Source organism: Misgurnus anguillicaudatus, chromosome 17 (assembly GCF_027580225.2).
Source record: "Misgurnus anguillicaudatus chromosome 17, ASM2758022v2, whole genome shotgun sequence".
Lineage (NCBI taxonomy): Eukaryota > Metazoa > Chordata > Actinopteri > Cypriniformes > Cobitidae > Misgurnus > Misgurnus anguillicaudatus.
Window position 1 is genome coordinate 22,839,425 of NC_073353.2, and position 26,017 is coordinate 22,865,441.

At 36.4% G+C, this 26,017-nt stretch overlaps 2 long non-coding RNA genes across 9 annotated transcripts; both read right to left on the reverse strand.

Annotated features, from left to right (window-relative positions):
- Window positions 1-12,104: 12,104 nt before the first annotated feature.
- LOC141350270 (uncharacterized) lies at window positions 12,105-13,313 on the reverse strand. The gene is made up of 2 exons (XR_012358336.1): window positions 13,100-13,313; window positions 12,105-12,317 (listed from the first exon to the last, which is right to left on the reverse strand). It is a non-coding gene; the product is annotated as an uncharacterized lncRNA (long non-coding RNA).
- Window positions 13,314-13,776: 463 nt separating this feature from the next.
- Window positions 13,777-21,892, reverse strand: LOC129455706 (uncharacterized). 8 transcript variants are annotated; one of them, XR_012358338.1, is made up of 9 exons: window positions 20,789-21,890; window positions 20,322-20,364; window positions 19,503-19,595; window positions 19,266-19,332; window positions 19,102-19,200; window positions 17,909-18,013; window positions 17,280-17,365; window positions 16,188-16,284; window positions 13,777-14,406 (listed from the first exon to the last, which is right to left on the reverse strand). It is a non-coding gene; the product is annotated as an uncharacterized lncRNA (long non-coding RNA). The 8 variants fall into 8 exon arrangements; XR_012358343.1 differs by lacking the exon at window positions 19,102-19,200 and having other exon boundaries at window positions 20,789-21,889; XR_012358342.1 differs by lacking the exon at window positions 17,909-18,013 and having other exon boundaries at window positions 19,503-19,591; window positions 20,789-21,887.
- Window positions 21,893-26,017: the final 4,125 nt, after the last annotated feature.

Genomic DNA, 26,017 nt, shown 5'->3' on the forward strand with positions numbered 1-26,017 from the left:
CCGCCAGCAGGACGCCTACGTTTACATCAGTGTTTTGCATGTGAATTCTTATCTAATCATGAAAAACTGTATATCATTTGAAAGCTCCAAGAGTGTAGATTTAACTGCACCAAGAGTGTAGATTTAACTCAATAGGGTGGGGTGACGCCTAAGGGGTTAAACATGCACATGAAGAGGTAATTTGAAAACATTTGCCTTAAGGGCCTTTCACATTATGGTCGATAACTATAACTCGAGGGGCAACCTTACAATCTTTCTGATGAAGACAATATGGAAGTGATTTAAACTGCAATTAATCGACTGGCCACTAGAGGCAGGCTCCAAAAGGGAGTCAATTCCCATAAACCTCCATGTTAAAATGCCCAACTTTACAGTAGAAAATATTATGTTTACAGCCTGGTACAAAAAGTGTTTTTGGTCTAAATAGCAAATTTTGCCCTTCATGACAACTGTGAGGGGGGTGATTTTTGTAACTCATCCGTTTAAATTATATAAAGCCTTAAAATTCTGCATAATTAAGGGCGTGGCCGCTTGAGTGCTGGTTGAACAGCCACTGCTGTCACTAGAGTCGAGCTAGGGGGGCGTGGTTTCAGCAACCAGCCACCTCAGCTTCACCCATGTCCCGCCCCTTTGCCCATTTTTGGATATCCGCGAGTGATGTGTGGTCACGCGCGGGTAGGATGGCGATGGCAGGCACCGCCTACTTTAAGCTTCAAAAACGATCTTCGAAACCTATGGGTGACGTCATCTTTTTTACAGTCTATGCTATAACTATGAAAATATAGTTTTAAAAATCTTTCTATGTTAAAGAGAATAGCGGAGTTCACACTATAATAATGATTAATGATAAATAATAATCAAGAGTTAATGACATTGAAGTTTAATGATTTGCGACAGTTCTGTGCCATTCAAGCGAATTAGCATAAAGTTATTGTTACCATCCAGTGGTCTGGCTGCTGATAGTAACCGTTATAGTTAACATTATGGTTATCGCTAAAGTGTGAATGGCCATGCAGTATTCAGTAGTAGTACTACATTCTAAAATAGCCTTAGATTATTTGTTTTTTTCTTTTATAAATATTGACATAGAACAGCATATCTGCTATTTTAAATTCTGTTCAACACATATGTCAGTTTCTCCCACCATCATTTCCCTTCATCCATCTTGTTCCACCATCACACTTCATTCATCTTTGACTCACATGTTCAACATGTTGACCAATCTTTGCTTATTCGTTAATACTAATATGTGAAAAAGGAAATACTGATGACATCGTCTTGATGAAAAACATTGGATTCTGTGTAAGGAAAATAGCCATTGTAAGAAGTGTTGAGGCTCAAATAACAGGCTTGTTTTTTAACATCTCATATGCCTTTAACCGTGACCGCCTGATGACGGTAATTGTAGCAATTCAGAGGTCAGCCCAGCCTGACGGGTCCTGATAGATAACCATGAGGAAAGATTTTGATTATCTTCCAAGCCCTCTTTTCCGTTGTGTTTAGCTCTTCAGCTCGCACAAACACACAGATGTGCTCTAATACACAAGGATGTTACGATATACTCACGCACATAAAACTCTTTCTGAAAAAGCACTGATGAGAAGCCTAAACCATCTATTACTGGTAAATATGACAAACACAAGCTCCAATCAAGGCATCATTATGCCAGGCAGGATTGGATGTCTGCAGTATTAGCAACAGCGCTCTGTTCATCTGTCTATTAAATCCGTTGGCCTCGTGTGAAATGAAAGTACAGAAAAGCAGAATAAGTGGAGATGAGAGAAATAAACAGGATGTGTAAAGTGGAGACGGGTAGAGTAAGGAGGAGCTGGCTGTTTGCCTTGCGGCGTGTGGTGGTGATTTTAGACCGAGCTGAAACTAATGCTTAACACATTATGAAACATTTGCTGACGATGAGATACGGCCCTGAGGGAAACTTGTCTGTAGAACGGATTTGACCCACAAGCGCACTAGAAACGTCTGAAGTCACCCACAAACTTACAGGCTTTGGCTTTAAACTCGTTTGAATCTGGCTTTGAGCCCCCGCAGAGGTAGTATTTTACAATGCGTTTCGACAAGTATCCTTGGGGAATGTACGACTGCGTGACTTTAGGGGTCACATCATTAGCCAGCAAGAGAGAAAGGGCACTTTGGGAAATAACTAAAGGTGTGACATCACTTATTTTATGTATATCTCAGGGTCTAGTGGCTAGCTGCTCTCAATGCTTGAAAAATAGTTTATTTTGTTGTTTTAAAGAGGTTTTGGTCACTGACATGAAAGCGAGAGAAAGAATGTAAATTGGAGGTCAGTGTGTTTGTTATTGTGAGGAAGAAGAGACATTGCTGAGCAGAACCTCACTATAAGTGTATGATGTGCCAAAATGAGATGGTCAAAAAACAGCAGCACAACAGCTCTGTAGTCTTTGATCTGCACAACTGCCAGACCAACTGTCCACTTCCAAAATCATTCACTAAATTAGATCTTTAATGGAAAAAGCAAATGTACAAACATTCAACTTTAAAGAAATCCATCTGAGGTAAACCAATGTGGGGTGATTGATTGCCAAGCTGGATTCCACGGTCATAGAAAAGTTATCTCAGCAATCAAAGTGAATACTGTTTAATGTAGATTTATTTTATTGATTTATTTGATTTTAGATTTTTTCCCTTAGTTCATTTCAGAATGCAACCTAAACACAGGAAGGTCAGTTTAAAAAATAAATAATGTTTTCTATGGTAGTATAGTTCTTTGCTTATATTTAATTTCACACTTGACTTGGTCTCTGTACTGTTACTATGGTTAATATTTTATGTAATTTGGTTTAAAATATTTTTACTGACAATATATGATTAGAGAATAGCTGGAGGGCCAAACATTGGTTTATTATAAATCAATCAAATGCTAATGTTTGTCAAATTTATGTACCGTATAAAGAGTTATAAAACATTTAAAGCTTCGGTACTCATTTGTCATTATTAAGGAAATTAAAAAGAAGACTTGTCAAAAAATAATGCTAAGATCAACCCAGTAACTTAGTTTTGGTAAGCCATTTTCCACAAGCCTGTGAAAAAATAGGTAATTGAAATTTGGCTGCCCTTGTGATGTCCCTTAATCTGCACTATCCAACCACGGCACCAGTGTTGTGCCTGAACTCGTTCATATTTTGGGCAAACGTGAACTGAGCGTTCTGTATTACTGCCTGATGAATGTACTGTGAACTCGTTTATTCTGGTGTTTGTGAACGGCATGCTCTCTTAGTTTAACGTCGTTCAATAGGGTGCCAGATTTCTATAGAGTCTTCCAGGCGAAAACCAAGCTAAAACACACTGTAAACACATCTTAATGTGTAGCGGAAAAAACACCCAATCTGGCACCACCAGCCATCAGTGTTTCATCGCTGCATGCGTCATCAAAACAAAGAGCAGCATCGAGGATGCTGAGGAATTTCCTGCCGCACCACTCACATAGTTTAACATTAAATAACATCATATTTCTCCCAAATTGTTAACAATTAGCATAGGCTGCTAACGCATATTCTGGATCTTGAAATAGACTCGGACTAAGCTCACGCTATTTGACGTGCACGTGCGATGTGCGATACCTGCGAGTTGTCCTACTGTACAAGTGACGCCGTGCAGCTCTTCTCGCCCGGTGTGCAACCCCCTTGAAGCACCCGGCTAACCTTTCATGGTATGTGCAAGCAAATACCAAAATTTAAAGATAGCCAATGCTAATGTAAACCCTGGTTGGATAAAGATTTAAAGTTGAATATGAAGATGAAATCTGACGCATTTAGCTTCAGTGTAAAAGCTGATAAAGTAATTGCTGTCTGTGGTTCTATATGCGCTATAATGGCAATATTTTTTTAAAAATAATATGGGGGAAAAAATAACTATAAATTTGTTCATTTTTTGGAACTGTAAACTAGTTCAAGATTTTGAAATATGAGCTATGAACTGAACTAGTTCATTTTAAAATTTGTGAACTGAACTTTCCCAACACTGCCATTTAGTGCATTTATTTATTTAATTTATTTGCATTTAAAATGGCACACCCAAAATGGCACATTTTTGCTCACACCTACAAAGTGGCAATGTTAACATGTTTTAAAAAAGTCTGGAAATGTCCAATTTAATATATGCTTTATTACCAAAATTTTGGATCTATATACAGTTTAAATCCTAATTTGTGAGATTTTTGTGTAAAGTTGAAATCTATAACGTTTGCCTCTCTATCGTCATCTCTGGTTGAAACATTAAACCGCATGCAACTATACATAATTATCTTTACATGTATTGAAGAACAACATACATTTCAGCTCAACAGCTCAACTTATTATTACAAGCTAACCATTTTAAATTGAGGTAAAGCTGATTGTTTATTTGCTTTGCAGTAGGCTACATGTTTATTTTTAACCAAAAATATACACAAATGCAGCTTTGAATTTCAAAATGTATATTTTGCATGTGTAAAATTGACATGAAAAACATGCATGCACTCTTAGAACGAATGTGTTAAAAACAACACATTAGTGTTGTTTCAATAATAACACAAAGATGGGTGGATTATGGTACAACGCATTTAGTGTGTTTTCCCAAAATCAACACGAATCTGTTTTTTTAACACATCCGTTCTAAGAGTGTGTAAGTAATCTCGAATGAATAAAAGAGTTGGTTGATGTATAGTAATAAAGAGAGGGTTGCCAAATCATTCTAGTGATGATGACTCACAGAAAAAGAAGAAGTGTCTCACTCTGATTCTTTTAAAGTATAATGCGTAATGTCAGGAGGGGCTTTTTTAGATGATGCATAGGGCTGGAGGTTTAAGTCACTCCAGATGGCGATGAATTTTAAATTCTCAGAGAATAAATGGCAACTGTACATGGAGTGAACAAAGTAATGGGGGCGCCACTGAGCACTGGGGAGATTTAAGTGGTTCACATCTGTTTCTATAAACATTTACAGATTAATTGACTCCAGAGAGGCAGGATGATAAAGAACAACGTTTATATTGCTGGATTTCACCATCAGTGTCGTTGTATGGCACTAAGCAGGGAAACGCTGACAGTTGTTCTCAGCTTTCCCCAGACAGAATCAGGTCGAGTTATAGACCATTACTTATGTCTGCTTTAATTACCATGGAAACAGTGGACCAGCTTCAGTGACAACTTTCTCTTCCTCTTTCACCTTCCTTCACTTACTTTTCCATCAATGGTTTGTTTAATTCATTCCGCTTTTCCTAGTATGTGAAAGAAGGTTAAATGAAATTGTCCACTGTAGTGCAAAAGCTAGAGGCAGGTCCCAAATTAACACCAAGCAAGCAAGACTTTTTATTACCTCACCAAGGTGACTAAATAAAGTTACGGCGTCATGACTCTTCAGGAGTCTTCTACTGTAACTAGTTTCACCATTAGATGTTTAACTTTTGTTTTGCCATGCAAAACGATTTTTCTTTTTTGGGGCTTGACTGAGACATACTGTACAATAAGTGGTTCACACAGGGGAATGCTTTGTGTTCACAAGCATGGATGTGAATTATTAGCGTGATACCAGTACCTGCAACGCATTTGTTATCTCCCATTCTGCGCTTAAGGAATCCATTTATTATCAGTTAATGAGTTGTCATTAACTTCACGTACAGTAATGCTTAGCACCGCGGAAAATTCAGAACAGTCAGGAATAATGCTGCAAGGTTAAAAAGTGTTTCTCTTCAGAAAAAAAGTCAGAAAACCTTTCAGTTGATAAGCCTTCTTACTTAGTAGCCACCTTTTTTTTCAATGAGGTACAAATGTTTATGAGAAAGCTATTTCATCTGTGAACCTTTACATGTTTTAAATTGAGGCAGCACAGGAAAAGAGGTGATGGGCAGCGCAAATCATTTGTCATGGCCAGGGCTTTGAACCAGATTTTTTCCCTGATTGGTTCGTTCCGAACAGAAACAGTATTTTAATGTTTTCGGTTCAACCCTAAAATTGATGTTCCTGAACTGGTTAGATCAAAAAATAAATAAAGTTCCGAACCGGTTAATGACGTTCCATGTCAGCTGTGGTAAATACAAATAAGTAGGCTGATCATTAGCACATTAAACTTAAATTATTAGTCTACATAATTTTCCTTAAGTCTCTATCTTGTCATCAAACATTAAAAAAGGCTATGTAAGTGGCAACACTGTAATTCTGACATGCCTACATTTGTTTCAGCATTATACATGAATTAAGACAAGGACAATAATTTCTGCCATGTCATTTATTGGCAAACAACTTAAACTTTTTTTTATTAGAAAAAGAATACTGTGGTATTTCGAGATCATTTTGTTTGTATGTGTCCTGTCAAGAACAGAAAGAATGTTTGCTTGCTTTTTGAAATGCGTCTCTCCATGTCTGCACTTTTGAGTGCACTTTAACACACGCACACACACAGACGGAGGACGAAATTCAAACGGCGCTTCGGGAAGAAGATGCAGCATAAACATTCCCCCCACATAAAGTGAAAATTATGTTGTTTTCAGTGCTTCAGTGCTCGCAAAATGTATTTTAATGGACTACAGTATGAGACACAGTGGCACAACTCACTTCAGTGTCTTTTTGCAGTTAAATTGTTTAAAATCACTTCAGTGTTAACATTTGCAAGCCTTTAAAATGTGCAAATGATAAACTTTTACCCTATTTAAATTTGCATATTAATCTGCGAATCGCATGCGAACCGAACCGTGGTTCGTGATCTGTACGATCACGGATCAACTGCGATCCGTTACATCACTAATTAGTATTAAAAAAACAAACATCTTGAGATACTTGGTAGCTTACAATATTTACCTTTTATGAATGAGCATTAGAGACTTGGGCTTGAGTAGGCTACTTGCTGGTGGCAAGCTTCTCATTTCTCTGATGAGTCAACGACAATCAGAAGTGAACTTCAGTATTGCACAGAAATCTTGTCAAAGAACGAAAAAAATAACGTTATTAACCAGTTATCATTATTTTAAATAAACTGTTCGGTTCCGAAACATATATTTGAACGTTTGTTTCTGGTTTCATTTCTGTTCCTTGCAAAACATCAAAAGTTTCTGGTTTTCGTTTTCGTTCCGTGAACCGGTTCAAAGCCTTGGTCATGGTAAATATGACTGCAGCAATATCTTGTTATAAGCAATTCCAACGTTACATATGAGGCATTTTAAGTCAAAACATAACAAGTACCATCTAAGACAGTATTAATAACTTGTTGTTTTTAAATGCAGTAAGCTTAGCAGTTCACTGCAGACTGCATGAAATCACTTTCTACTGTTCTACTATTGATGTACATATTGTACAGCATGAAAGTGAAAATAAGTCCTTCTTTTGAAACCATTGAAAACTGCTAACACATGTTTGAAAAAAAAAAACTATTGCTGCATATCTTGTGCGTTTTAGATAAACAATGCAATTTCCATATAGCCTTTACTGTCTTAAGGTCTTGACAGATTTTAGTATAAGGTTTAAGTCTTTGGTAAACATTTTATTTCTCCACTGTAAGGTTGACTAGTTTGTATGGCATTGCTCTTATCTGACATTTTCAGAGAACCACATGAACAGTGATTCTAAATCAAAAAGTGATTTTAACTCATGCTGAGTGAAGGTCTTTCACAGCATTGAATAAGTAAAACATTAATCAGTTGTTGAAATGACCGACTGTAGACAGTTAGTGACTCACAGAGCCCACTGAATAGAACAATGCAGCTTACAGGAGCAGGCGCTGATTATTTCATTGACTGGCACAATCACGGAAATTAGACGCATCAAGTACGAAAGTGTATTCATCTTTTCAACTGCCGTCAGGTTTACATGAACGTCCAACTGTGATTATCCATTCAAAAAGGTATTATTGGAGTAGAACAAATGGGGGATAGGCAATCCTGACCAGGTCCTTTACGCAACCAACATTGAAATTACAGTGCAAATGTGGCACGTCTGCTGTCCCCGCTTTTAGCCGCTGGTGCTGTGGTGTTTCATTGGGTTAAGCACTTTGTAAGATTCATGATACTGTCGGGTTCACAGAGAGTATCAACAGACAGTTTCACAGAAATGGACCACATGGTGAAGTTGTTGGGTGGATTATGCAAGATTATGCTTTAGCGTTCAAGGGGCCACCCAATACCATCATATCACTGGACATGCACTGGAGATATGTGTGAAGGGCTTTGGCAAAATGTACACCTCAACCTTCACATACTTGAAAGATTGTTGTGTGGCGGTCTGCCATTGCAATCGAATAGCACTGTGCAGAATATTTCCTGGCACTACCTGCGAGTTTTGACGAGACATTAAAAAGGAGACAGCAGGTTTTGTTTATCTTTGTGTGAATTGAAATGCTTTCAAGAAGTTACCGCCTCACTTAAGCTCATGTTAGATATGTAGCAAGCCCATGAACAATACTCCTTGAACTGCGCAAAGCTTTCTATCATATAAATGTATTAACTTTGGCTCTCGGAAATGTTTTGGTCTCGCATTGTCTGCAGAACTTATTTAATGCCATTTCGTCTTAATCACATCCATCGGTGAAGAATTTCGACCAGTTGGGACCAAAAGATTTGATTTCCAATATGTCATCAGTTGTTACTCAGTTTAAAGATTTCTTTCCTCGTTGACCTCAAGAAAGTTTACAATGGACTGATTCCAAAATAACAAACTGAAAACTGAACGTGTGCAGTTTTAATGAAACAATAATATGAAAATGCAAAAATAGCCACCTGTTAGTTTTTAACTTGTTTCACAATTATATGTGTCAATTTTAGCAGATGTAGAATGTGTTATCTGCACAAATCTTTTTCGAAATTGCCTGCTAGGTATCTAAAAAATCTTTGCGGAGAAAAATTAAAAGTGCCACACCTGTTACCACCATCAATGGCACCTCTCATGCACTCATATCTAATGCATGCTGTCATTCTGATAGATTCAGATGTGCTCAAATGAGCTTATTAAAGTATCTCACCTCCTGTAGCGTTTAGCACCGCAGCACACCGTCTGAGTATCTGATTGGCTATTGCTCACCAAGCAAATTTATCTTTGATTAGATAATTCATTCCTAGTTTCTAGAGAGGAACACAGCATGCTCTCTCTCTTTCGTTCTTTCGTTCTTTCTCTCTAGCTCTGACACACTTTGACAAGGCATGTATTTTTCTCTTTAAAGTGGCTGTGCTCCAGTGATTAGAGCTGGAGCATTTTAATTAACTTCATCTCTTTATCTCTGCTGTAAAATTAACGCCTCTTGTTGGATTCGCCGTGCCGAATACCTACGTAAATTTACACCTGGTCCTGTTCGCTGCATTGCATGATGACATTTGTGGCAATGTGGTTGAATTCAGTCTGTCTTGAATTTTTTGTTTTTCTCACCCATGAGCAATTCAGATTCAATTCAATTAATTTTTTAAGTCTTTCTTTGTGTCTCTCACCCATGACAAATTCAGACTTTATTCAATTATTTTTTAGGTCTTATTTGTCTGTACCCCCCTCCTATTTGTGGCCTTAGTGATCATAGGTGCTTCTTCTAAAGTAGATTTGGTGTGCAAGCAAAATTTTGATTGCTATGGTCTGCAAATGTGGTCTATCCTATTTGCCATAATTTGAGGACCAGACATGGATCATGGAAAATGTTTGCAAATCCACGGAGAGGCAGTCCCATAAAATCAGCCATGTGTCATTTTTGCTTGGGTTTGGGTGGGTATCGATACCAGCTCAATAAATCATCTCTGGTCGCCAGCGCTGCTGAGCACCGTATAATTTCTTCCTCTAGTTTTGACAAATGGTGTTCAGATTGCTACGGGGGCCAAACTGGCAGAGAGTGTAAACTGTTTCACTTCTCCCCCTTTCTCTCGTTCTTGGTCATCAGCTCTCAGCTCCATTATAGCTGGTAAATCGCTCAACATCTCTCTCACTCTCTCTTACTGTCTGTCTCGTACACTTCGGACTAAAACAGGTATGGGACCTGAAAAAAAAACAAGTAGTAAATGTTTCATATAGTGTATTTTCTTTTCTGCTCTATTAATTTTACCTAGTAGAACCGTAAGGAAGGATGTTTAGTATATTTAATTATCATTGCCATCTTCTGTACATAACCTCCTATTTAATTACCATCATCCTCAGCTGTACAATATTAAATCTGATGAGATAAAGGCTTAATAATGGCTGTTGTAGGAATTTCATATTTAGGCTTTTAGCAGACACTTTTACATAAACGAGAAAAACTATAGAGTGATTTGTTTGGGGGGAGCAATATAAATAAGACAGCAGTATGACAAATTTACTTTCAGCTTATAAAGTTTCAATGCATCTTACAGACATAATTACATAAGGGAAAGTGTTTTGGAGTCCTGCAGAACACAAAGCAAGTACCTGGCATATGTCTGACAGCATCAGTGTAATGCATAACACCAATTAAAGCATTAAAATGACTTTACTGCAATTACATTTATTTACTGAGAAAAATACAATTGTAAATATAACTGTTTAATTCCCGTGTTTGAAAAAAATGTGGTATATTTGATATATATGTAGCAAAAGAAAGCATTAAGTCATTGTAATATGTATATAGTACACTTTAAAAATTGTGTGTTGTTTTAACCATAAGTTGGGTCAAATATGGACAAACCCGAAATTTTGATTATAAAAAAACAATTTCAACCCAAATGCTGGGTTGTTTCAACCCATGGTTGGATAACAATAAGCTTAGGGTTATTTATAACCCAACAGTTGGGTTTGCCAATATTTGCCCCAATTATGGGTTGAAACACAGGGCTCTATCATACACCGGGCGCAATGCAGCGTAATGTGCGATGCAAGTGTCTTTTGTTAGTTTCAACCCAGCGCAATTATCATTTTCACGTTTAGCACCACGTTGTTTATATAGCAAATGCATTTGTGCCCAATGTTGCGCCCATGGGTGTTCTGGTCTGAAAATTACACTGAAAAAAATGATTCATTGAATTTAATCAATTTTTTAAGGTAAGTGGTTGCAATCAATTTATTTAAGCTACATTTAAACAAAGAAAATTAGTAACGTAAAATAAAATATAAAACTTTTGTTTAAATTTAGCTTAAATAAATTGATTGCAACCACTTACCTTAAAAAATTTATTAAATTCAATGAATCATTTTTTCAGTGTAGATGTGTTCAGGCGCATTGTTGACGCGTTGCTATTTTAAGGCAACTAAAATATACTACGCCATTGACCAACAAAAACCTGGTCTAAAGTCTAAAGTCTATGGCACAATAGTGTTTTTGTTATTTAAATATGCCCCTATAAACGGGAAGACAACGCGAGTTTGCTTAACACACACTGGGATGCGCAGCAGCACAAAAAGCTTTTAAATATGAAAGATTAAAGGATTAAAATGTAAAAGATTATTATTGAGTCTCTTGGACATAAATGAGGACTAATTATGAGACGTTAGAAGGCGCAAAGAGCTGCTTCAACTGTAGCCTGGTAAGTAGCTAAATAAATGCTTTGCTTTAAACAAATGCATCTGTTTTTAAATGTTTTTTTTTTTAAATGCTACCCCACGGATTTATTTTATATGATGACTTTGTACTTGTGGATAGGGTGAGATGAGAACCTTTTTTTAACCCTCTGGGGTCCGACCATTTTGGGACACTGTCAGAGGTTCTGACATGCTCTTACATTTGGTCTTTTTTCAGTTGCTTTAAAACATAATAATGGCAAGTGTCTCATACCACTGTGTTCAGCACAAACTGGGCTAAAATATTATATGAGCTACATGTATGTACATGTTTGTATTTTTGAGAGAAAAAGGTTTATGCGTGGTTTTTAAAAAAGCAAAAATTTTAAGTCACTGATATAAGTCCACAAAACCCATACTAAACATGTTTTAACAAGACTTTCCTAAACAGAATCTAGTAGTCTAGAGTTTTTTCTTTAAAATGATGTGAAAATCATCCTGCCTACTCATTCACATAAACCAGTATATTGATTTAGAAATTGTAAGACACTTTTTGTTTAGAGGGGCCGTATGCGAGAAGGATTGATTGACAGCTAGCAAATAAAGGCTCGCATAATGAGCTGCATAATGAGGGAGGAGGGAACTACAGTAAAGAATGTGAGGACAAATGAACATGTTTGTTTGAGGTTTATTAAGAAGTTAACAATATAATCAAAATAGAAATGAAGGTCAGTAGGACCCTATTCAAAAACTTAACTTTTATAAGAAACTGATAAACAACAGAGCTGTAAACTTCATGTGGCTCATGTTACCATACAACTTTATGTCCAAAGAGTGTTAATATGTTTTTCCACTTCATAGTTTACTGATGAGAGGGATGCAGACCTGTAAGAGAGTTATGAACAGCTGTTAGCATAAATTGTCCACAGAAATACCCTTACATACATAACTGATGGGTAAATGATAGCACTTGTAACGGTGGTCGCCTAAACTCAATATACTGTATAAAAAAAAAAACTTGGCCTGGGCGGGTTTCGAACCCGGGTCTACCACGTGGCGGCCTAACGCACTACCACTGTCCAACAATTGGTCACGTGATTGATGTCTTTCACACACCTAGGTAGACTGGCCAAGGTAAATTTATAATTTAAAAAAAAGGCGAGTCTCCGTGTAAACAACGCGGAGCTCATAATAAAACGGTGTCGCGTGTAAAGCGCAATGTATGGAATGCGTTGCATGTAAACAATATCATATTACAGCAGACCCCCCCAGTGCAGCATTACTCAAAGTTGCCATGAAGGATACGAAAGTGTCTACTGTACAGCATGTAACAATGAAATCCGCCATTACTGTACGTGATCACGCGTACTCGTTTGTAAATAAGCATGTAAACATGGAATCTTACAGCACACACTTAAAAGACACAGCAGTGCAGCATTACTCAAAGTTGCCATGAAGGATACGAAAGTGAATAACTGTGTCTAACACTGTACAGCAAACAATGAAATCCGCCATTACGTGATCACGCGTAAGTTGCTCGTTTGTAAACAATGCGAACGTTTTTCAATCCGAAGCGTGCAGTCTGTTGAGGTTGCTTATGTAGGCTGAACTGCACAAGCCATAACATATTACATGATAGTGAATATAAATGAAGACAAATGACTTACAGTTTCTTCAGGAATATATCCGCCTCCATTGCGCCTTCCATTGTTCTTCTTCTTAGGTAACGTTAAAGATAAACGCTTCTCTTCCTCAATGTCCAGACATAAATGAAGATATTCCTCACGTGTGTGTATAAAGTTTATAATCCAAACATGCGCTAAAGTCTTTAAATCTTATCAAACATTACGCTTTGCTGGTTTGAACAGCTCGTCTCTTCATTACCATCCCAGCTAACAATTTTTGGTTCCCAGAACGTTAGGTTTTGGTTCCGGGAACGTTCCCAGAACGTTAGTTTTTGGTTCCCAGAACGTTATTTTTGAAACGTTCCCTGTTGGTTCCCCAGGAAAGTTTTCTTTATGGAAATAGAACGTTATTTTTAGGTTCTCAGAACGTTCCCCTAACCTTGTCGGAACGTTCCGGGAACGTTCCTAGAACGTTCTCAGAACGTTCCGGGAACATTCGGGAAACATCAATCTAACCTGCTCAGAACGTTTGCAGAACCTTGCCAGAACGTTCCCGGAACGTTCCGAGAACGTTCCTAAAACCTCTAGTTATTCCCTATATTTAGGCACCATTAATAATAAAAATTCACAATTAAATCATTAAAAAAAAAACGATTTCACTATATAAACTAAGTTTATTTATATATAATCTATTTAAATGAACAAATAATCACACAATCCATGTTGATCCATTCTTTATTCGTAGACAAATCAAAATCAAAATCATTAATCACAGGAACATTTATAGAATTTATAGACTTAGATAATAATATAATAGGGTAGATAATTTGCTTATATAACACATAAAATTGGCAATAGACATGTAGAACATTGTATCATAAAAAACATTTTAATATATTAAAAACGAAAACATTTAAAGAGTAATTAAACCCTAAACCAACTTTTTTTAGTTACTGATCTGTAAGAATGATGGTTTATTAGTGCTGTTCATTGATTTTAGTAAGTTTTTTGACATTTGGATATAAAGTGTTTCAATACTACAATATGGTGTAAAAACATCTAAGTGCTGCCCTCTTCAGGTTGAATGGTGGCTACTGCAGTTGAATTTTCTATTGGATGTTGGGTCCAAAAAAGAACTCGTGACGTAAGCAGGTTCAAGCTTACCACACCCTTATTACGATCTCACCACACACTTGGTACGAGCTTAGTTCATCCCCTCTTTCTCCGTTGGGATCTGCCTACTTTTCTTGCATTTTTCAAATATTGCAGTGGGTGGAGTCAGGCTCTGACCAGGGGTTTAGTTACGCTTTAAACGATGAACTTCAGAACTCCACAGCAATCTCTCCCATCTGCAAAAGTAACAAACAATAAAGGCAACGTAAGTTAGTGTAACATTAGATTAAACATTTAGATGAACAATTCAATGACAAAAGTATTATCATTAAGTTGCACGACCCCGTCAAATGGTCTGATAAAAATGCATATACAGATTTGAGACGCGTTTTGTGTAGGCCTACTTCTTCGTAAAAAGTTTTAAATATATTTAGTGCGCTGCAGTTTGGTTATCAGAAGAATATTTCATTTTAAATAATTATATTGGTATACTGAAAAATAAGAGACATACAAACAAGAAAAAGTTCAGCGCCAGGATATTAGTAGTAATTTTGATAATGATTCTTTACGACATTTTATTTTAAACTATATAGGCTATATATATATATACAGATTCGAACAAGCAGTTATTAAACCAATATGATAAAGTGTATAAAAGTAAAAAAGTTTCACACCATCATTTTTAAAATTAAATTTTTTTTCCAGAATAAATCTATTCAAAAAAAATTTTGTTACTTCGACTGCTACAAGTTGGTAAAAGTTTAGTACTGCAATAGTACAGTTTTTATACAGATTGAAACAAGTTTTTATTTTAAGATGTCGCTGTGGGATTGAGTATGGTGGTTCCAATTTACATTTATATTTTACTGGTAAACGGCTTAATTCATTCTTGCAAGCGCTTCAGACGATGTCGCGTTTATAAATCAGGATTTTAGCAGCCGTTAAAGGAACAACTGGTTAAATTGAACACAAGGTGTTTCTGGGTCGTGTTTTGTCACTACTTTATAGTATACTCGTTTCATGTCTGACAACCGAACAGATAATATGTAAAAAATAGCATGCAGTTGTTTTACAGTTTTTCTCGATTGCGGAAACACTATAAACAGGCTTTTGAACTAAAATTTCAAAACCATAATGCCATTTTTCAAGAAGCACAATCATTCAAAATCAATTTGCTGAACAATAAACACTACTCCCCTGATTTAACACATGAGTTAGATTTGGTGAAGTTTTACTTCAAAACTCTACACACAAATCCCTACATCTCTCGGGGCTTACACCATGTGGTCATATGGAAAGAACTAGCATTTTAATACTGTTCACTCAAGTCAGCACAGCTAAGGCTCAATTAGCAAACAGTTACCAAGGTGGAAACACTAAGAGTCAAAACTGAACAGCATCAAATCCTTCAATAGATAGATAAAGGACCTGAATCAGTTCACTGAGCTTTGGAAGAATGGATTCACAGAAAAATGAAGGAATAGTTCAAGGAGGAGGGAGAGGGAGAGGAGGAGGGAAAGAAGGAGGAGGAAGAGGACTTGTTGAAGGAGGAGGAAGAGGAGGAGGACATGGTGAAAGGTGACAAGCAGTCTCAGATGAAATTTAAGCCACTCTAGCTGACCATGTCCTTGTCCATGGTATGATTATGAGGGAGGCTGAGCCACGAGTAAAGCCTAATTTGAGGCGCTTCACTGTTGCCTCCATGGTTTTGAGTGTAGAGCTTCATTTTGACCTGAAAATATAATACTTGGAGTATTGTGTGAGATGTTATGCAATTGTGTTTACTGTTTTAGAGAATATGAGGCATAATTTCAGTAAATGTGTTTAAGCAACTGAGAAAAACTGTAAAATGGAATATAATGTGACAGATAAAAGAGAAGAAATTAAACATATTTCAGGTGCCAACACTCGATCAAATGCAAACACGTCACATATATGCTAATTAGCGTGTGACGTAATCGCCATATGCTCTAAAAAAGTCTCTCTAAATCCTGTGGGAAACACTGAATATGATTACCATTTTAAATTTCTGTGTGGGGCAAATTTCAGGGCTAATGCAATTAAGTCTTCCACGTCAAGGGCCTTTAATGCCTTGTAGTTTTTCTGTGTTGATTCTGTTATTAAAATAAAATAATCACAGTCAATAATTTCTATAATGTGTAGATTGTAAATACAATTCGATGAAAGAATTAAATTAATTTTTCAGCTGATTATAAAAAAAACACAATCTCATGGCAATTAGTATGTTATGAGGTGGCTCATTGTACTAATTTAATTCATTCTTATTTTTATAATAATCATAGGTATTTGTATGATTTACTGTACAAATTCATAAGAATTGGCCTTGTAAAATATGTACCATTTAAACCAGGGATGGCGAACATCGGTCCTGGAGAGGGCAGTCCTGCAGATTTTAGCTCCAACCCTGATAAAACCTCACCTGCCCGTAGCTTTCTAATAACTCTTTAGACCTTGATTTTAGCCTGTTCAGGTGTGTTTGATTAGAGCTGGAGCTGGACTCTGCAGGACTGCAGACCTCCGGGACCAACATTTGCCACCCCTGAATTAAACATACAAGTTCATCATGTCATGTCATACTCATACTCCTGTATAACCACAATTGTGATGTATGGTTGTAACTGTTGTTATGATTACTACATGCATAATTATGCAAGTTGATAATCTGATCATTTATATGTTTTTCTTATTTTATAAGCACATCAGTACCAGTTACAAATCACATCAGTCCTAACGTAATGCATTTTCTCCTTGGCCACTTTTCTTCTTGAGCATGCCTTAATTTACCCATTTCTAGTAGGCATACTGCATTAGTAAATAATAAATAAACCTATACTGGGTTGTTTCAATGCAGTGCTTTATTTAAAAGGTAACCCATGTGTTCTGTCCAATATTTACCCAGCATTGGGTTAAAAATAACCCAGCAGAATTTAGAGTGTGATATTCTGGTCCAATCTTATTCTGTCTCTTTAAATTGGATATTGCTGAGAATAAACGGACAGAAATGAGTTTCTCTTTAAACAATGAGATGAAGAAGAAAGCTTGCCTATTATTAAAGGGCAGATTCTGAGCCTTTGGAAGGCTTTCTTACCCTTCCTCCCTTTCATGCTGTAGGCACTCAGGACTTCAGTGGACTTCACCTGGGTTGGCTCCCCCAAGGGACCGTATGTAGTTAATCTAAAACAACAACAACATGTATTTTCTAATTAGTAGAAAATAATTATGAACACATACTGACTATATACTTTTGGCAGAATTGTTTACCGTAGTAATTCATTATAGTCCTACTGTGAGCAATTTAAAATTAACGATTCTAACATACAGAAATTGTTTGCATTCTTCTAAAATCACAGTATCTTATTAAAATGGTTGTGTTAAAACAAACCCAATCAGTGTTTATATATTACATTAAAAAACACTAAATGCATTGTCCAAAACTAGACACAACTCTGTGTGTATACAACAACGTTGTATTAAAAGTAACACAAATGTGTTGTTCAAATAAAAACACAGCTGTGTCTAGTTTGGGACAAGGCAGTGAGTTTAAATGTGTCCCAAAAATAACACTGATTGGGTTTGTTTTAACACAACCGTTTTTAAAGTCTAGAACATATTAAGCAGTCAGTAAATCATTATTTTATGCATATAAATCATTATTAACTTGTGAAATATAATATAAATGTCCATTAACTATATTGAAAGTTTAGGATTGGAACATGCCTAGCTTATGTACGTATTTACATTATACATATTCAGATCATTTGCATCAATATCTGCAATTTAGCTCAGCTGCCTCCAATTTCTCTTGATGGTTGCTGATGGGTTCTGATGAACACATGAAGATATTTTGAGGAATGTCTGTAACCAAACTGACCTGAAGCACCATTGACTTCCATAGTAGGATAAAAGAATACTATAGAAGTGAATGGTGCTTCTGATTGCTTTGGTTACAGATGAATCCAGAAGTTGCAAAGATTGCTGTGTCATACCCAAAATGACCTGAGGCTGTAACTGCTACTTCAAAAGGTGTTTAACTAAGTACTGAGTAAAGGGTCGGAATACTTAGGTCATATCAACTTTAAAACCCTCCCCCCAAAGAGATGCTGAACAGAGCAAACATTTACTGGTAAATTGCAGTTAACAGATCATGTGTGAAGTTGAACAGAACCTTTCCGGTAAATCAGTGCTCCCAATTTACCAGTAAGTGAGGTTGTAAGATTACCAGTATTTTACCAGTAAGCGCTATGTGTGAACGAAAAATATAGGATTACCGGCATTTAGAACGGACGACGTCAGACCGTGCTGACAGCTTCGGGCCAATCATAATGTTTTAATACAAATGATGCGTTTACCCCCGCACTGTTTACGGACGTTTCCACACACATGCTGGTTGAAAGTCGAGCACACCTGAAGTTTACATCCATATTTCTTCACCAAAGTTGTTTAAAACAGCTTACCACCTACTTGCAGAATTGCCGACGTAGCACGCCCTCTGTGAAGTGCAAACAGTACCGTTGTTTAAAATGCATTTTCGGTTTGACGTCGCCTCATGCAATGTTGTTTAGTCATCATGAGCAACTTTGCGACTGTTTACCACAGACGTGAAAACAACAAAATACGGACCGTGGATATGAACGACGTGGATTGTTTACAAATACAACACTGAGCTCGCCGCACCCCACAGGTACTTCCGCTTTCTTAACGAATTTACCGGTATTTTGATACTGATGTGTGAATGATGTCTTACTGGTAAAAAGACGGAACGTCACTGCGTGTGTGAACAGCACATTTTGTATTTACTGGTAAATTCATTCTGGTAAATTCATGGTAATTTACCAGAACTACTGTGTGAAAGAGGCTATTGACTGGTTGCTTTACGTGTGGGTCAAACAGCCTTTTGTGCAGTCCCTTACCAATAAAAGCTAACATGGACTCCAGACTTTCTGGACTGTCTGTGAGAGACTTCAAACTCGCCCAGACCAACAAGGCATCATGTTAGCAGACATCCCGACCTGATCAAAAAATTTGATTAGGAGATGTTCTGGTCCTATTTTTAATATATCTTTTACAAACTTACCACAGGTGATCTGGCAAAGCAAAGACTTATGAAACAGCATCTTCCCAAATCTCCTCTTCAGGCTCATCTTAGCGATCATTGCATTTGATAAAGTTTGGAAAAAGAAAAACATATTTCATTAGTATAGAATCATAAATGTAATGTTTTGGTTAGAAATACAAAAAACTGTGGCCCAAGTACAACTTTGAAAGAAATAATGTTTACATTATTTGTCATGGTACACTGTCACTTCATTACCTTTTGAGTGGTACAGATTTGGGCATCTGGAAAGACACGTGACTTCACCTCTGTGTATTTTATCACACTTCATCAAATTGCATGGTAATCTGCCTACAATATGAAACACATAATAAAATAAAAAACAAGTCATGGCACCTTTTCAAAAGAAAATACAAATTGTGAAATACAAAAAACTGCATCTTAGTTATTACGATTAGTAGAATTTGATCTGAATACAAAACAAATACTAAATGCATTGTAATGTTGTAGGGGAGATGCTTCAAAAATAAATTGTAAATTATTGATTTCTATTACAAAATGCTAGCTTGGTGGTGCGTTACAATGGTGGGTGGTAGCTCATGGACATAGCCATCATTTAAAAAATTATGATTAAAGCCATAATACATAAAGATAGAAAATAATGCCGTTATGTACACCACCACAAAGACCAATTTTATATGTCAATATGAAGCCTCTCTAAAACTTATGTCAACATCCACTCTGAACTATGAATTCACTTCTGGCTCTGTCTATTGAAAACAAAGGGTTTGAAATATGTAAGCCTAACTTACATACTGTAGAAGGAATAGTGACATTAAGGACCACAATGGAAATAAGTTATTTTAAATTTATTGTGTTATCCTTGACAAATGTGTTATTTCACTTTTTGTCCAATAAATCAAATCAAATCAAAAAGAAATGAATTGCTGTGCTGAACAATAACCATTGTATCCTAAATTATTTTCTTATATTTTCCTAATGACAATGATAAACCAGATATGCACTCTTTGGGCGCTTATGTATTGGATGCAAATATAAACACAAAATAATACTTACTCTTCAGCCAATGGAACACATCACAACACAACAAGAAAATGACCTGTAAAGAAAAGTGAACATAAATATACAATAGTTATTAATCCAGAATTGATGGCTTCTGTTTAAATTCTTAACCGTTTTAACAGGCTAACTTACTGAAAACTGTGTGTCCGTACTGTAAGTTAAATAACCCTACATTTACGCGTCAAACCCTACATTTAAATAACTTGCGTTATAATTAACTAAACAATGTCAAATACATTTGAAGAACGAGGATAACACATTTTTATAGAAGGTAAAGACAAATAAAAGATCTTTACTACATTAGCTCAGATGCGTCACGAGCTCAGTCAAACCACTGCATCAACGGTCAACATTAAAGTTCAGAATATTTGAGTCATATCGAATTAACTGTTAATAAAAACAAAACAAACATAACTGTGAACTTATTTTAATGACTTGACCAGTAATTAATAAAAACTTACCTTAGAATTTACCATAGAAATGAAAACTGTCGTCTGAGGTAAACGGTTAAAATCCACTTTGAACTCACAAGGACCGAGGCGCGCGCACGCAAATACGTGTGTTCGACTTCTTGCTGCGCTGACAGGTTAACGTCATTGTACCGCGAGAGTGTAATTTCTTGACTCGCTCTCGCGATACATTGACGTAAAGAGGCGGGATATGGGTGAAGCTGAGGTGAAACCACGCCCGCCTAGCGCGAGTCTTGTGACAGCAGTGGCTGTTCAACCGACACTCAAGCGGCCACGCCCTTAATTATGCAGAAGTTTAAGGCCTAATATAATTTAAACGGATGAGTTACAAAAAAATTCACCCCCCTCACAGTTGTCATGAAGGGCAAAATTAGCTATATAGGCCAAAAACACTTTTTGTACCAGGCTGTAAACATATTATTTTCTTCTGTAAAGTTGGCAATTTTTAACATGGGAGTCTATGGGAATTGACTCCCTTTTGGAGCCAGTCGATGAATTGCAGTTTAAATCACTTCCGTGTTGGCTTCAAAAGAGAGATCGGAAGGTTGCCCCTCGCTAATAACACATAACAAAAGACAACATGTTAAAGAACAATAAAGATGGTAAAAAAGATGTCCCACGTCCAGACTGAACTGAAAATTAGAACTTGTTTAACAATAAACATTTCTTGTATTAAAATAAACAGAAATATTGTGCTTTTAAAACATAGCTTTTTAGATCTTCACCCGGGGGTGGGTTCAATTATTTCATAAACATGCATGCACATTTTGTTCTAAATGGACAGAGCTTTATAAAAAAATAAAAATAAAAAAATGGTTTTATTATAATAAAAGTGTAGTAACTGGTTTTTGATTAAACAACAACAACAAACATCAAAAGAAAATTATCTGCTAAGATAATAACAAACAATGATAATTTGGGGGCCCATTTGGGATGTGGTGTGAGTTTGCCTTGCCCACACTGTCCCACAATATACCTCACAGTGGGCCCGCATGGGCATGTTTTGCATACAAAAGGCAGAGGGAGCTGTCTGTGGAACCATAAAGAAAGCAGATAAAAGGTTGTATGTGTTATTATATTATTAAGGGTATTCTTAAAATTTATATTTGAAACGTTATATTTTAGACATTGTGATGAAAATATAATAAAAATAAAACAACCATAATAATGCTTACAAAAATAGCCTAATCCATCTCCTAAATTCATATGGAAATCAAATGCCCCACCAGTGTTAAAATCAATCAAATAGTATACAAAAAATATTTTTAGCTTCTTAAACATTATATAATATGAGGAACCTAGAAAAATATTAAACACTTGTTTTAAAAGGGAAAAATAAAGATACAAAGATGATTTATTTGCATGTGTCTAATATATTTTTAACTTGATCAATTACTTTTGTTAAATTTTATAAAAATAAGTATTTTCATTAAATGAGTTTTTACATTTTTATCTAAAGGATTCACAAATTAAAATGTCATAAAAGAACCATTTACCATTCGCCGTACTGACATTATTTCAACCAAATTTCAACGTTGATTTTTAAGCATTGTATTAACCTTTAGCAATCGTTTACCATTCACCTTTGTTTCAACATTGTATCAATGTTGAAAAAACAACTGAGGTTATTTTAATCAAATTTCAACGTTGAAGGTTGGTCATGCCTGCTTGGTGGTCAGGCTGGCTTGTCTTAGCTGGTTTAAGCTGGCCAGGCTGGGAGACCAGCTTGACCAGCCATAATACCAGCCTGGCCAGGCTGGGAGACCAGCTTGACCAGCCTGGTCAGCCTGGGAGACCAGCTTGGCCAGCCTGGGAGACACCTTGACCAGCCTGGGAGACCACCTTGACCAGGCTGGGAAACCAGCTTGACCAGGCTGGCCAGCTATTTCCATCTTAAACCAGCTAAAACCAGCCAACCAGCTTAGCCTGGTTTAAACTGTTTTTTTCGGGAGGTAGGGAACGTTCCGGGAAGGTTTCCCTTAGGTTATAAATAAAAACCTAAAAATAACCTACAGGGAACGTTCCGGGAAGGTTCTCTTTAGGTAATAAATAAAAAACCTAAAACTAACCTGCAGGGAACGTTCCGGGAAGGTTCCCCTTAGGTTATAAATAAAAACCTAAAAATAACCTGCAGGGAATGTTCCGGGAAGGTTCCCTTTAGGTTATAAATAAAAAACCTACAAATAACCTGCAGGGAACGTTCCGGGAAGGTTCCCTTTAGGTTATAAATAAAAAACCTACAAATAACCTGCAGGGAACGTTCCGGGAAGGTTCCCTGCAGGTTATAAATAAAAAACCTTAAAATAACCTGCAGGGAACGTTCCGGGAAGGTTCCCTTTAGGTTATAAATAAAAACTAAAAATAACCTGCAGGGAACATTCTGGTAAGGTCCTCTTTAGGCTATTAAAAAATAACCTAAAGGGAATGTTCCTAGAACGTTCTTATTTGGTTACAAAAAATAACCAAATGGGAACCATATGGGAACATTAGGGGAACGTTCTGTGTTTGTTGGGATGTCAACAGCGTGTGGGCGTGACCGCATTATAGATAATGAGCTCAGCCAGGAAAAACGGTACTCTCTTTACTTCAATGCAGATTATATAAACAGGAAATATTTGTTTTTGATAATAATTAGCTTGTTTAATAGTAGACATTTCTGGCTTTCTTTGGATATGTGTATTATGTTTGTGTGAAGAGTATTCGCGGAGTTTCAACTAATTTTTGTAACGTGATTTGAGAGACAGCTGGCGGAGACAGAAATGTCTGAATGAGCACCCTGTTTATTTTCTTTATTTGACAAAAACACAAAGATCTGTTGTTATTGTGAATGTACACTAATTAAAGAGGAACCTTCAGAGTTTCAAATGATGTCAAACACGTAAGTGTTTGATTATTAATGATGGAGTATTTTAAGTTGATTCTGCTATGATAAGGAGAAAACACGTCAAAACGCGTCCCCGCGTTTTTGGACCCCTGGGGGTTAAGTACTGCTTTAAAAAAAAATACATGGCGCTGTCCGAGGCCTGAAATGGCTCTCCACACGTTTGTAAATTCTTTATCTCCTGTTTGTATTTTTAGAGTACAAACCTTTTCTTGCATATTTGCAAAATATTTTATGAGATTACAATGAGTATGTAGGATATTAATATATTTACAGCAATTAAAAGCCTGCTATTTTTACTTCCGTGACTAAAAGAAAACGGCTTTTAAATGTTTTAATAAAAAAATAACAATTTCAATGCAAGTGAAAACAACACAATAATTTAACAGTAATCTTAAATTGGGGGTCTTCTTCCTCCACTTAGTTTTTCAGTTTACAAAGTCCGTCATCTAATAGGGATTAGACATAGCACCAGCGCAACTGGCTTTTAAAGGGGATAAGAGATAAGACTTTCATTGGTTTATTGTACATTACGCCCAAAACACACCCATTACTCATTACAAGAATAGGAGCAACCATTTCCGACCGTGCGGTCGGCGCACAAACCATTTTTCCCGTCGTTAAATTAGCAAAAGTGGAATCGGACATGCCTGTTTAGACCCTGCGCCGTGCGCTTTAGACAATGCACTTAGATCGTTAAAATAGGGCCCATAGATTGTTGTACACTAAAAAAAAATTTAATTCAATTTACTAATTTTTTTAAGGTAAGTGGTTGCAATCAATTTAATTAAGTTACATTTAAACAAACGTTTATTCTCTTTATGGCATTTAAAACTAAGAAGCAATTAAAAGTAGCATACCATTGGGTTTGATGCATGGGTGGTCCCTTGATCACAATCTATCATTTTGAATGGCTGTTGCACTTTCTTTATTTGCATTTCACTTTTGCATGCATATCTTTTAAGTTTCTTGTCTCCTTTGTAATCCCTAAATTTTTATGCTTGCCAGCATCAGACGTGTCACACTTTAAACCCACTGATTGATGATGTATTGATCATGACTTTATTCTGCAGAAGGTTGCTGAGTTGACACTGGCACAATTCAAACGCCTTATCTTTCTCCAGCAGTTTGTCAAATAGATGGGTCTTTATTTATTTATTTATTTAATGCTAAAAATGGGGATGGTAAACTTTTATGAACACCATTACATTTTCTACCTCATATTACAAAGAGAAGTGTGAATGTGTGGATGTATACGCATAGTGTGTTTTATTTTAAAATTATCTGCTTTATCTTCTTTGACATCTGTCTTCCAACAGGCATGTTGGAGGTGTGTCATGCTTCAGTAAAAGCAAAAGTAATTTCTTATTTTTGCCATTTCAACATCTTTTAAATCCTTTTCTGATAGAACCATAATGGCACATGCATCTCTTTCTAAGAAGCTTTTCATTCAAATCTTTCCTTTTCTGAAACTCTCTCGCTCTCTCATCTCACACTAACCATTTTGCAAAGTGCATCTTTTTGGGGAGAAATGGATGGGACATTAAATTATATCTAAGGAGATGACATTTCCCCTAATGTTCAATTTTGGGAAAGATTGGTATCTCTTGGATACCGGTGAAGAGACTAATTTTTACACAATTTCATTTTCTCCTTTGTATTAACTTTCCATTTTCGTTCTTCTTGCTCTTCGGCTTTTCATCTCTCACATCAATGAAAAACATGAAACTCCTTATTGTGTCCTCACCCTTACACTTCTACAAAATAAATGTGCTTTATGATGCCACAGAGGAACCATTTTGGCTGTATGGTACCATAAAGAACACTTTAACATCTGAAGAACCTTTCTGTTTCAGAGGCAGATGATGGATCTTTGAAGAGTTTTACCCCTTGGATGTAATGTCCCTTCAGCATTTAAGTATTCTCATGCTTGAATTTGAACACAGTATGTCAGGAGATGATAGCAGGAGTTTACTGTCTGAAAGTGAGAATACTGGCTGAAGGTGCTACTGACATCTCCTCACACCCTTCTTCCTTTCTTTTTGTATCTTCCTCTTCTGTGGTTTGACCTTATTTGAACTATAGCTGTGAAATGCCTGTCATCATCATAAAACATCCCATTATGGTCTAGGTGGTCTTTTGTGAATGCCCAAGACATCTTATCCTCACACACATACACGCTTTCCTGCATCAAATCTATCGTTTCATCTCTTTCAGCAGTGTGTCAGACCTTTCAACAATTGGACAAAAAGCACGATGAAGGTGAAAATATGGTGTTAGACATAACATAAAAAATTGGTTATTTAAAATGTAGCAGTATGAAAAAACATATTTTGAGA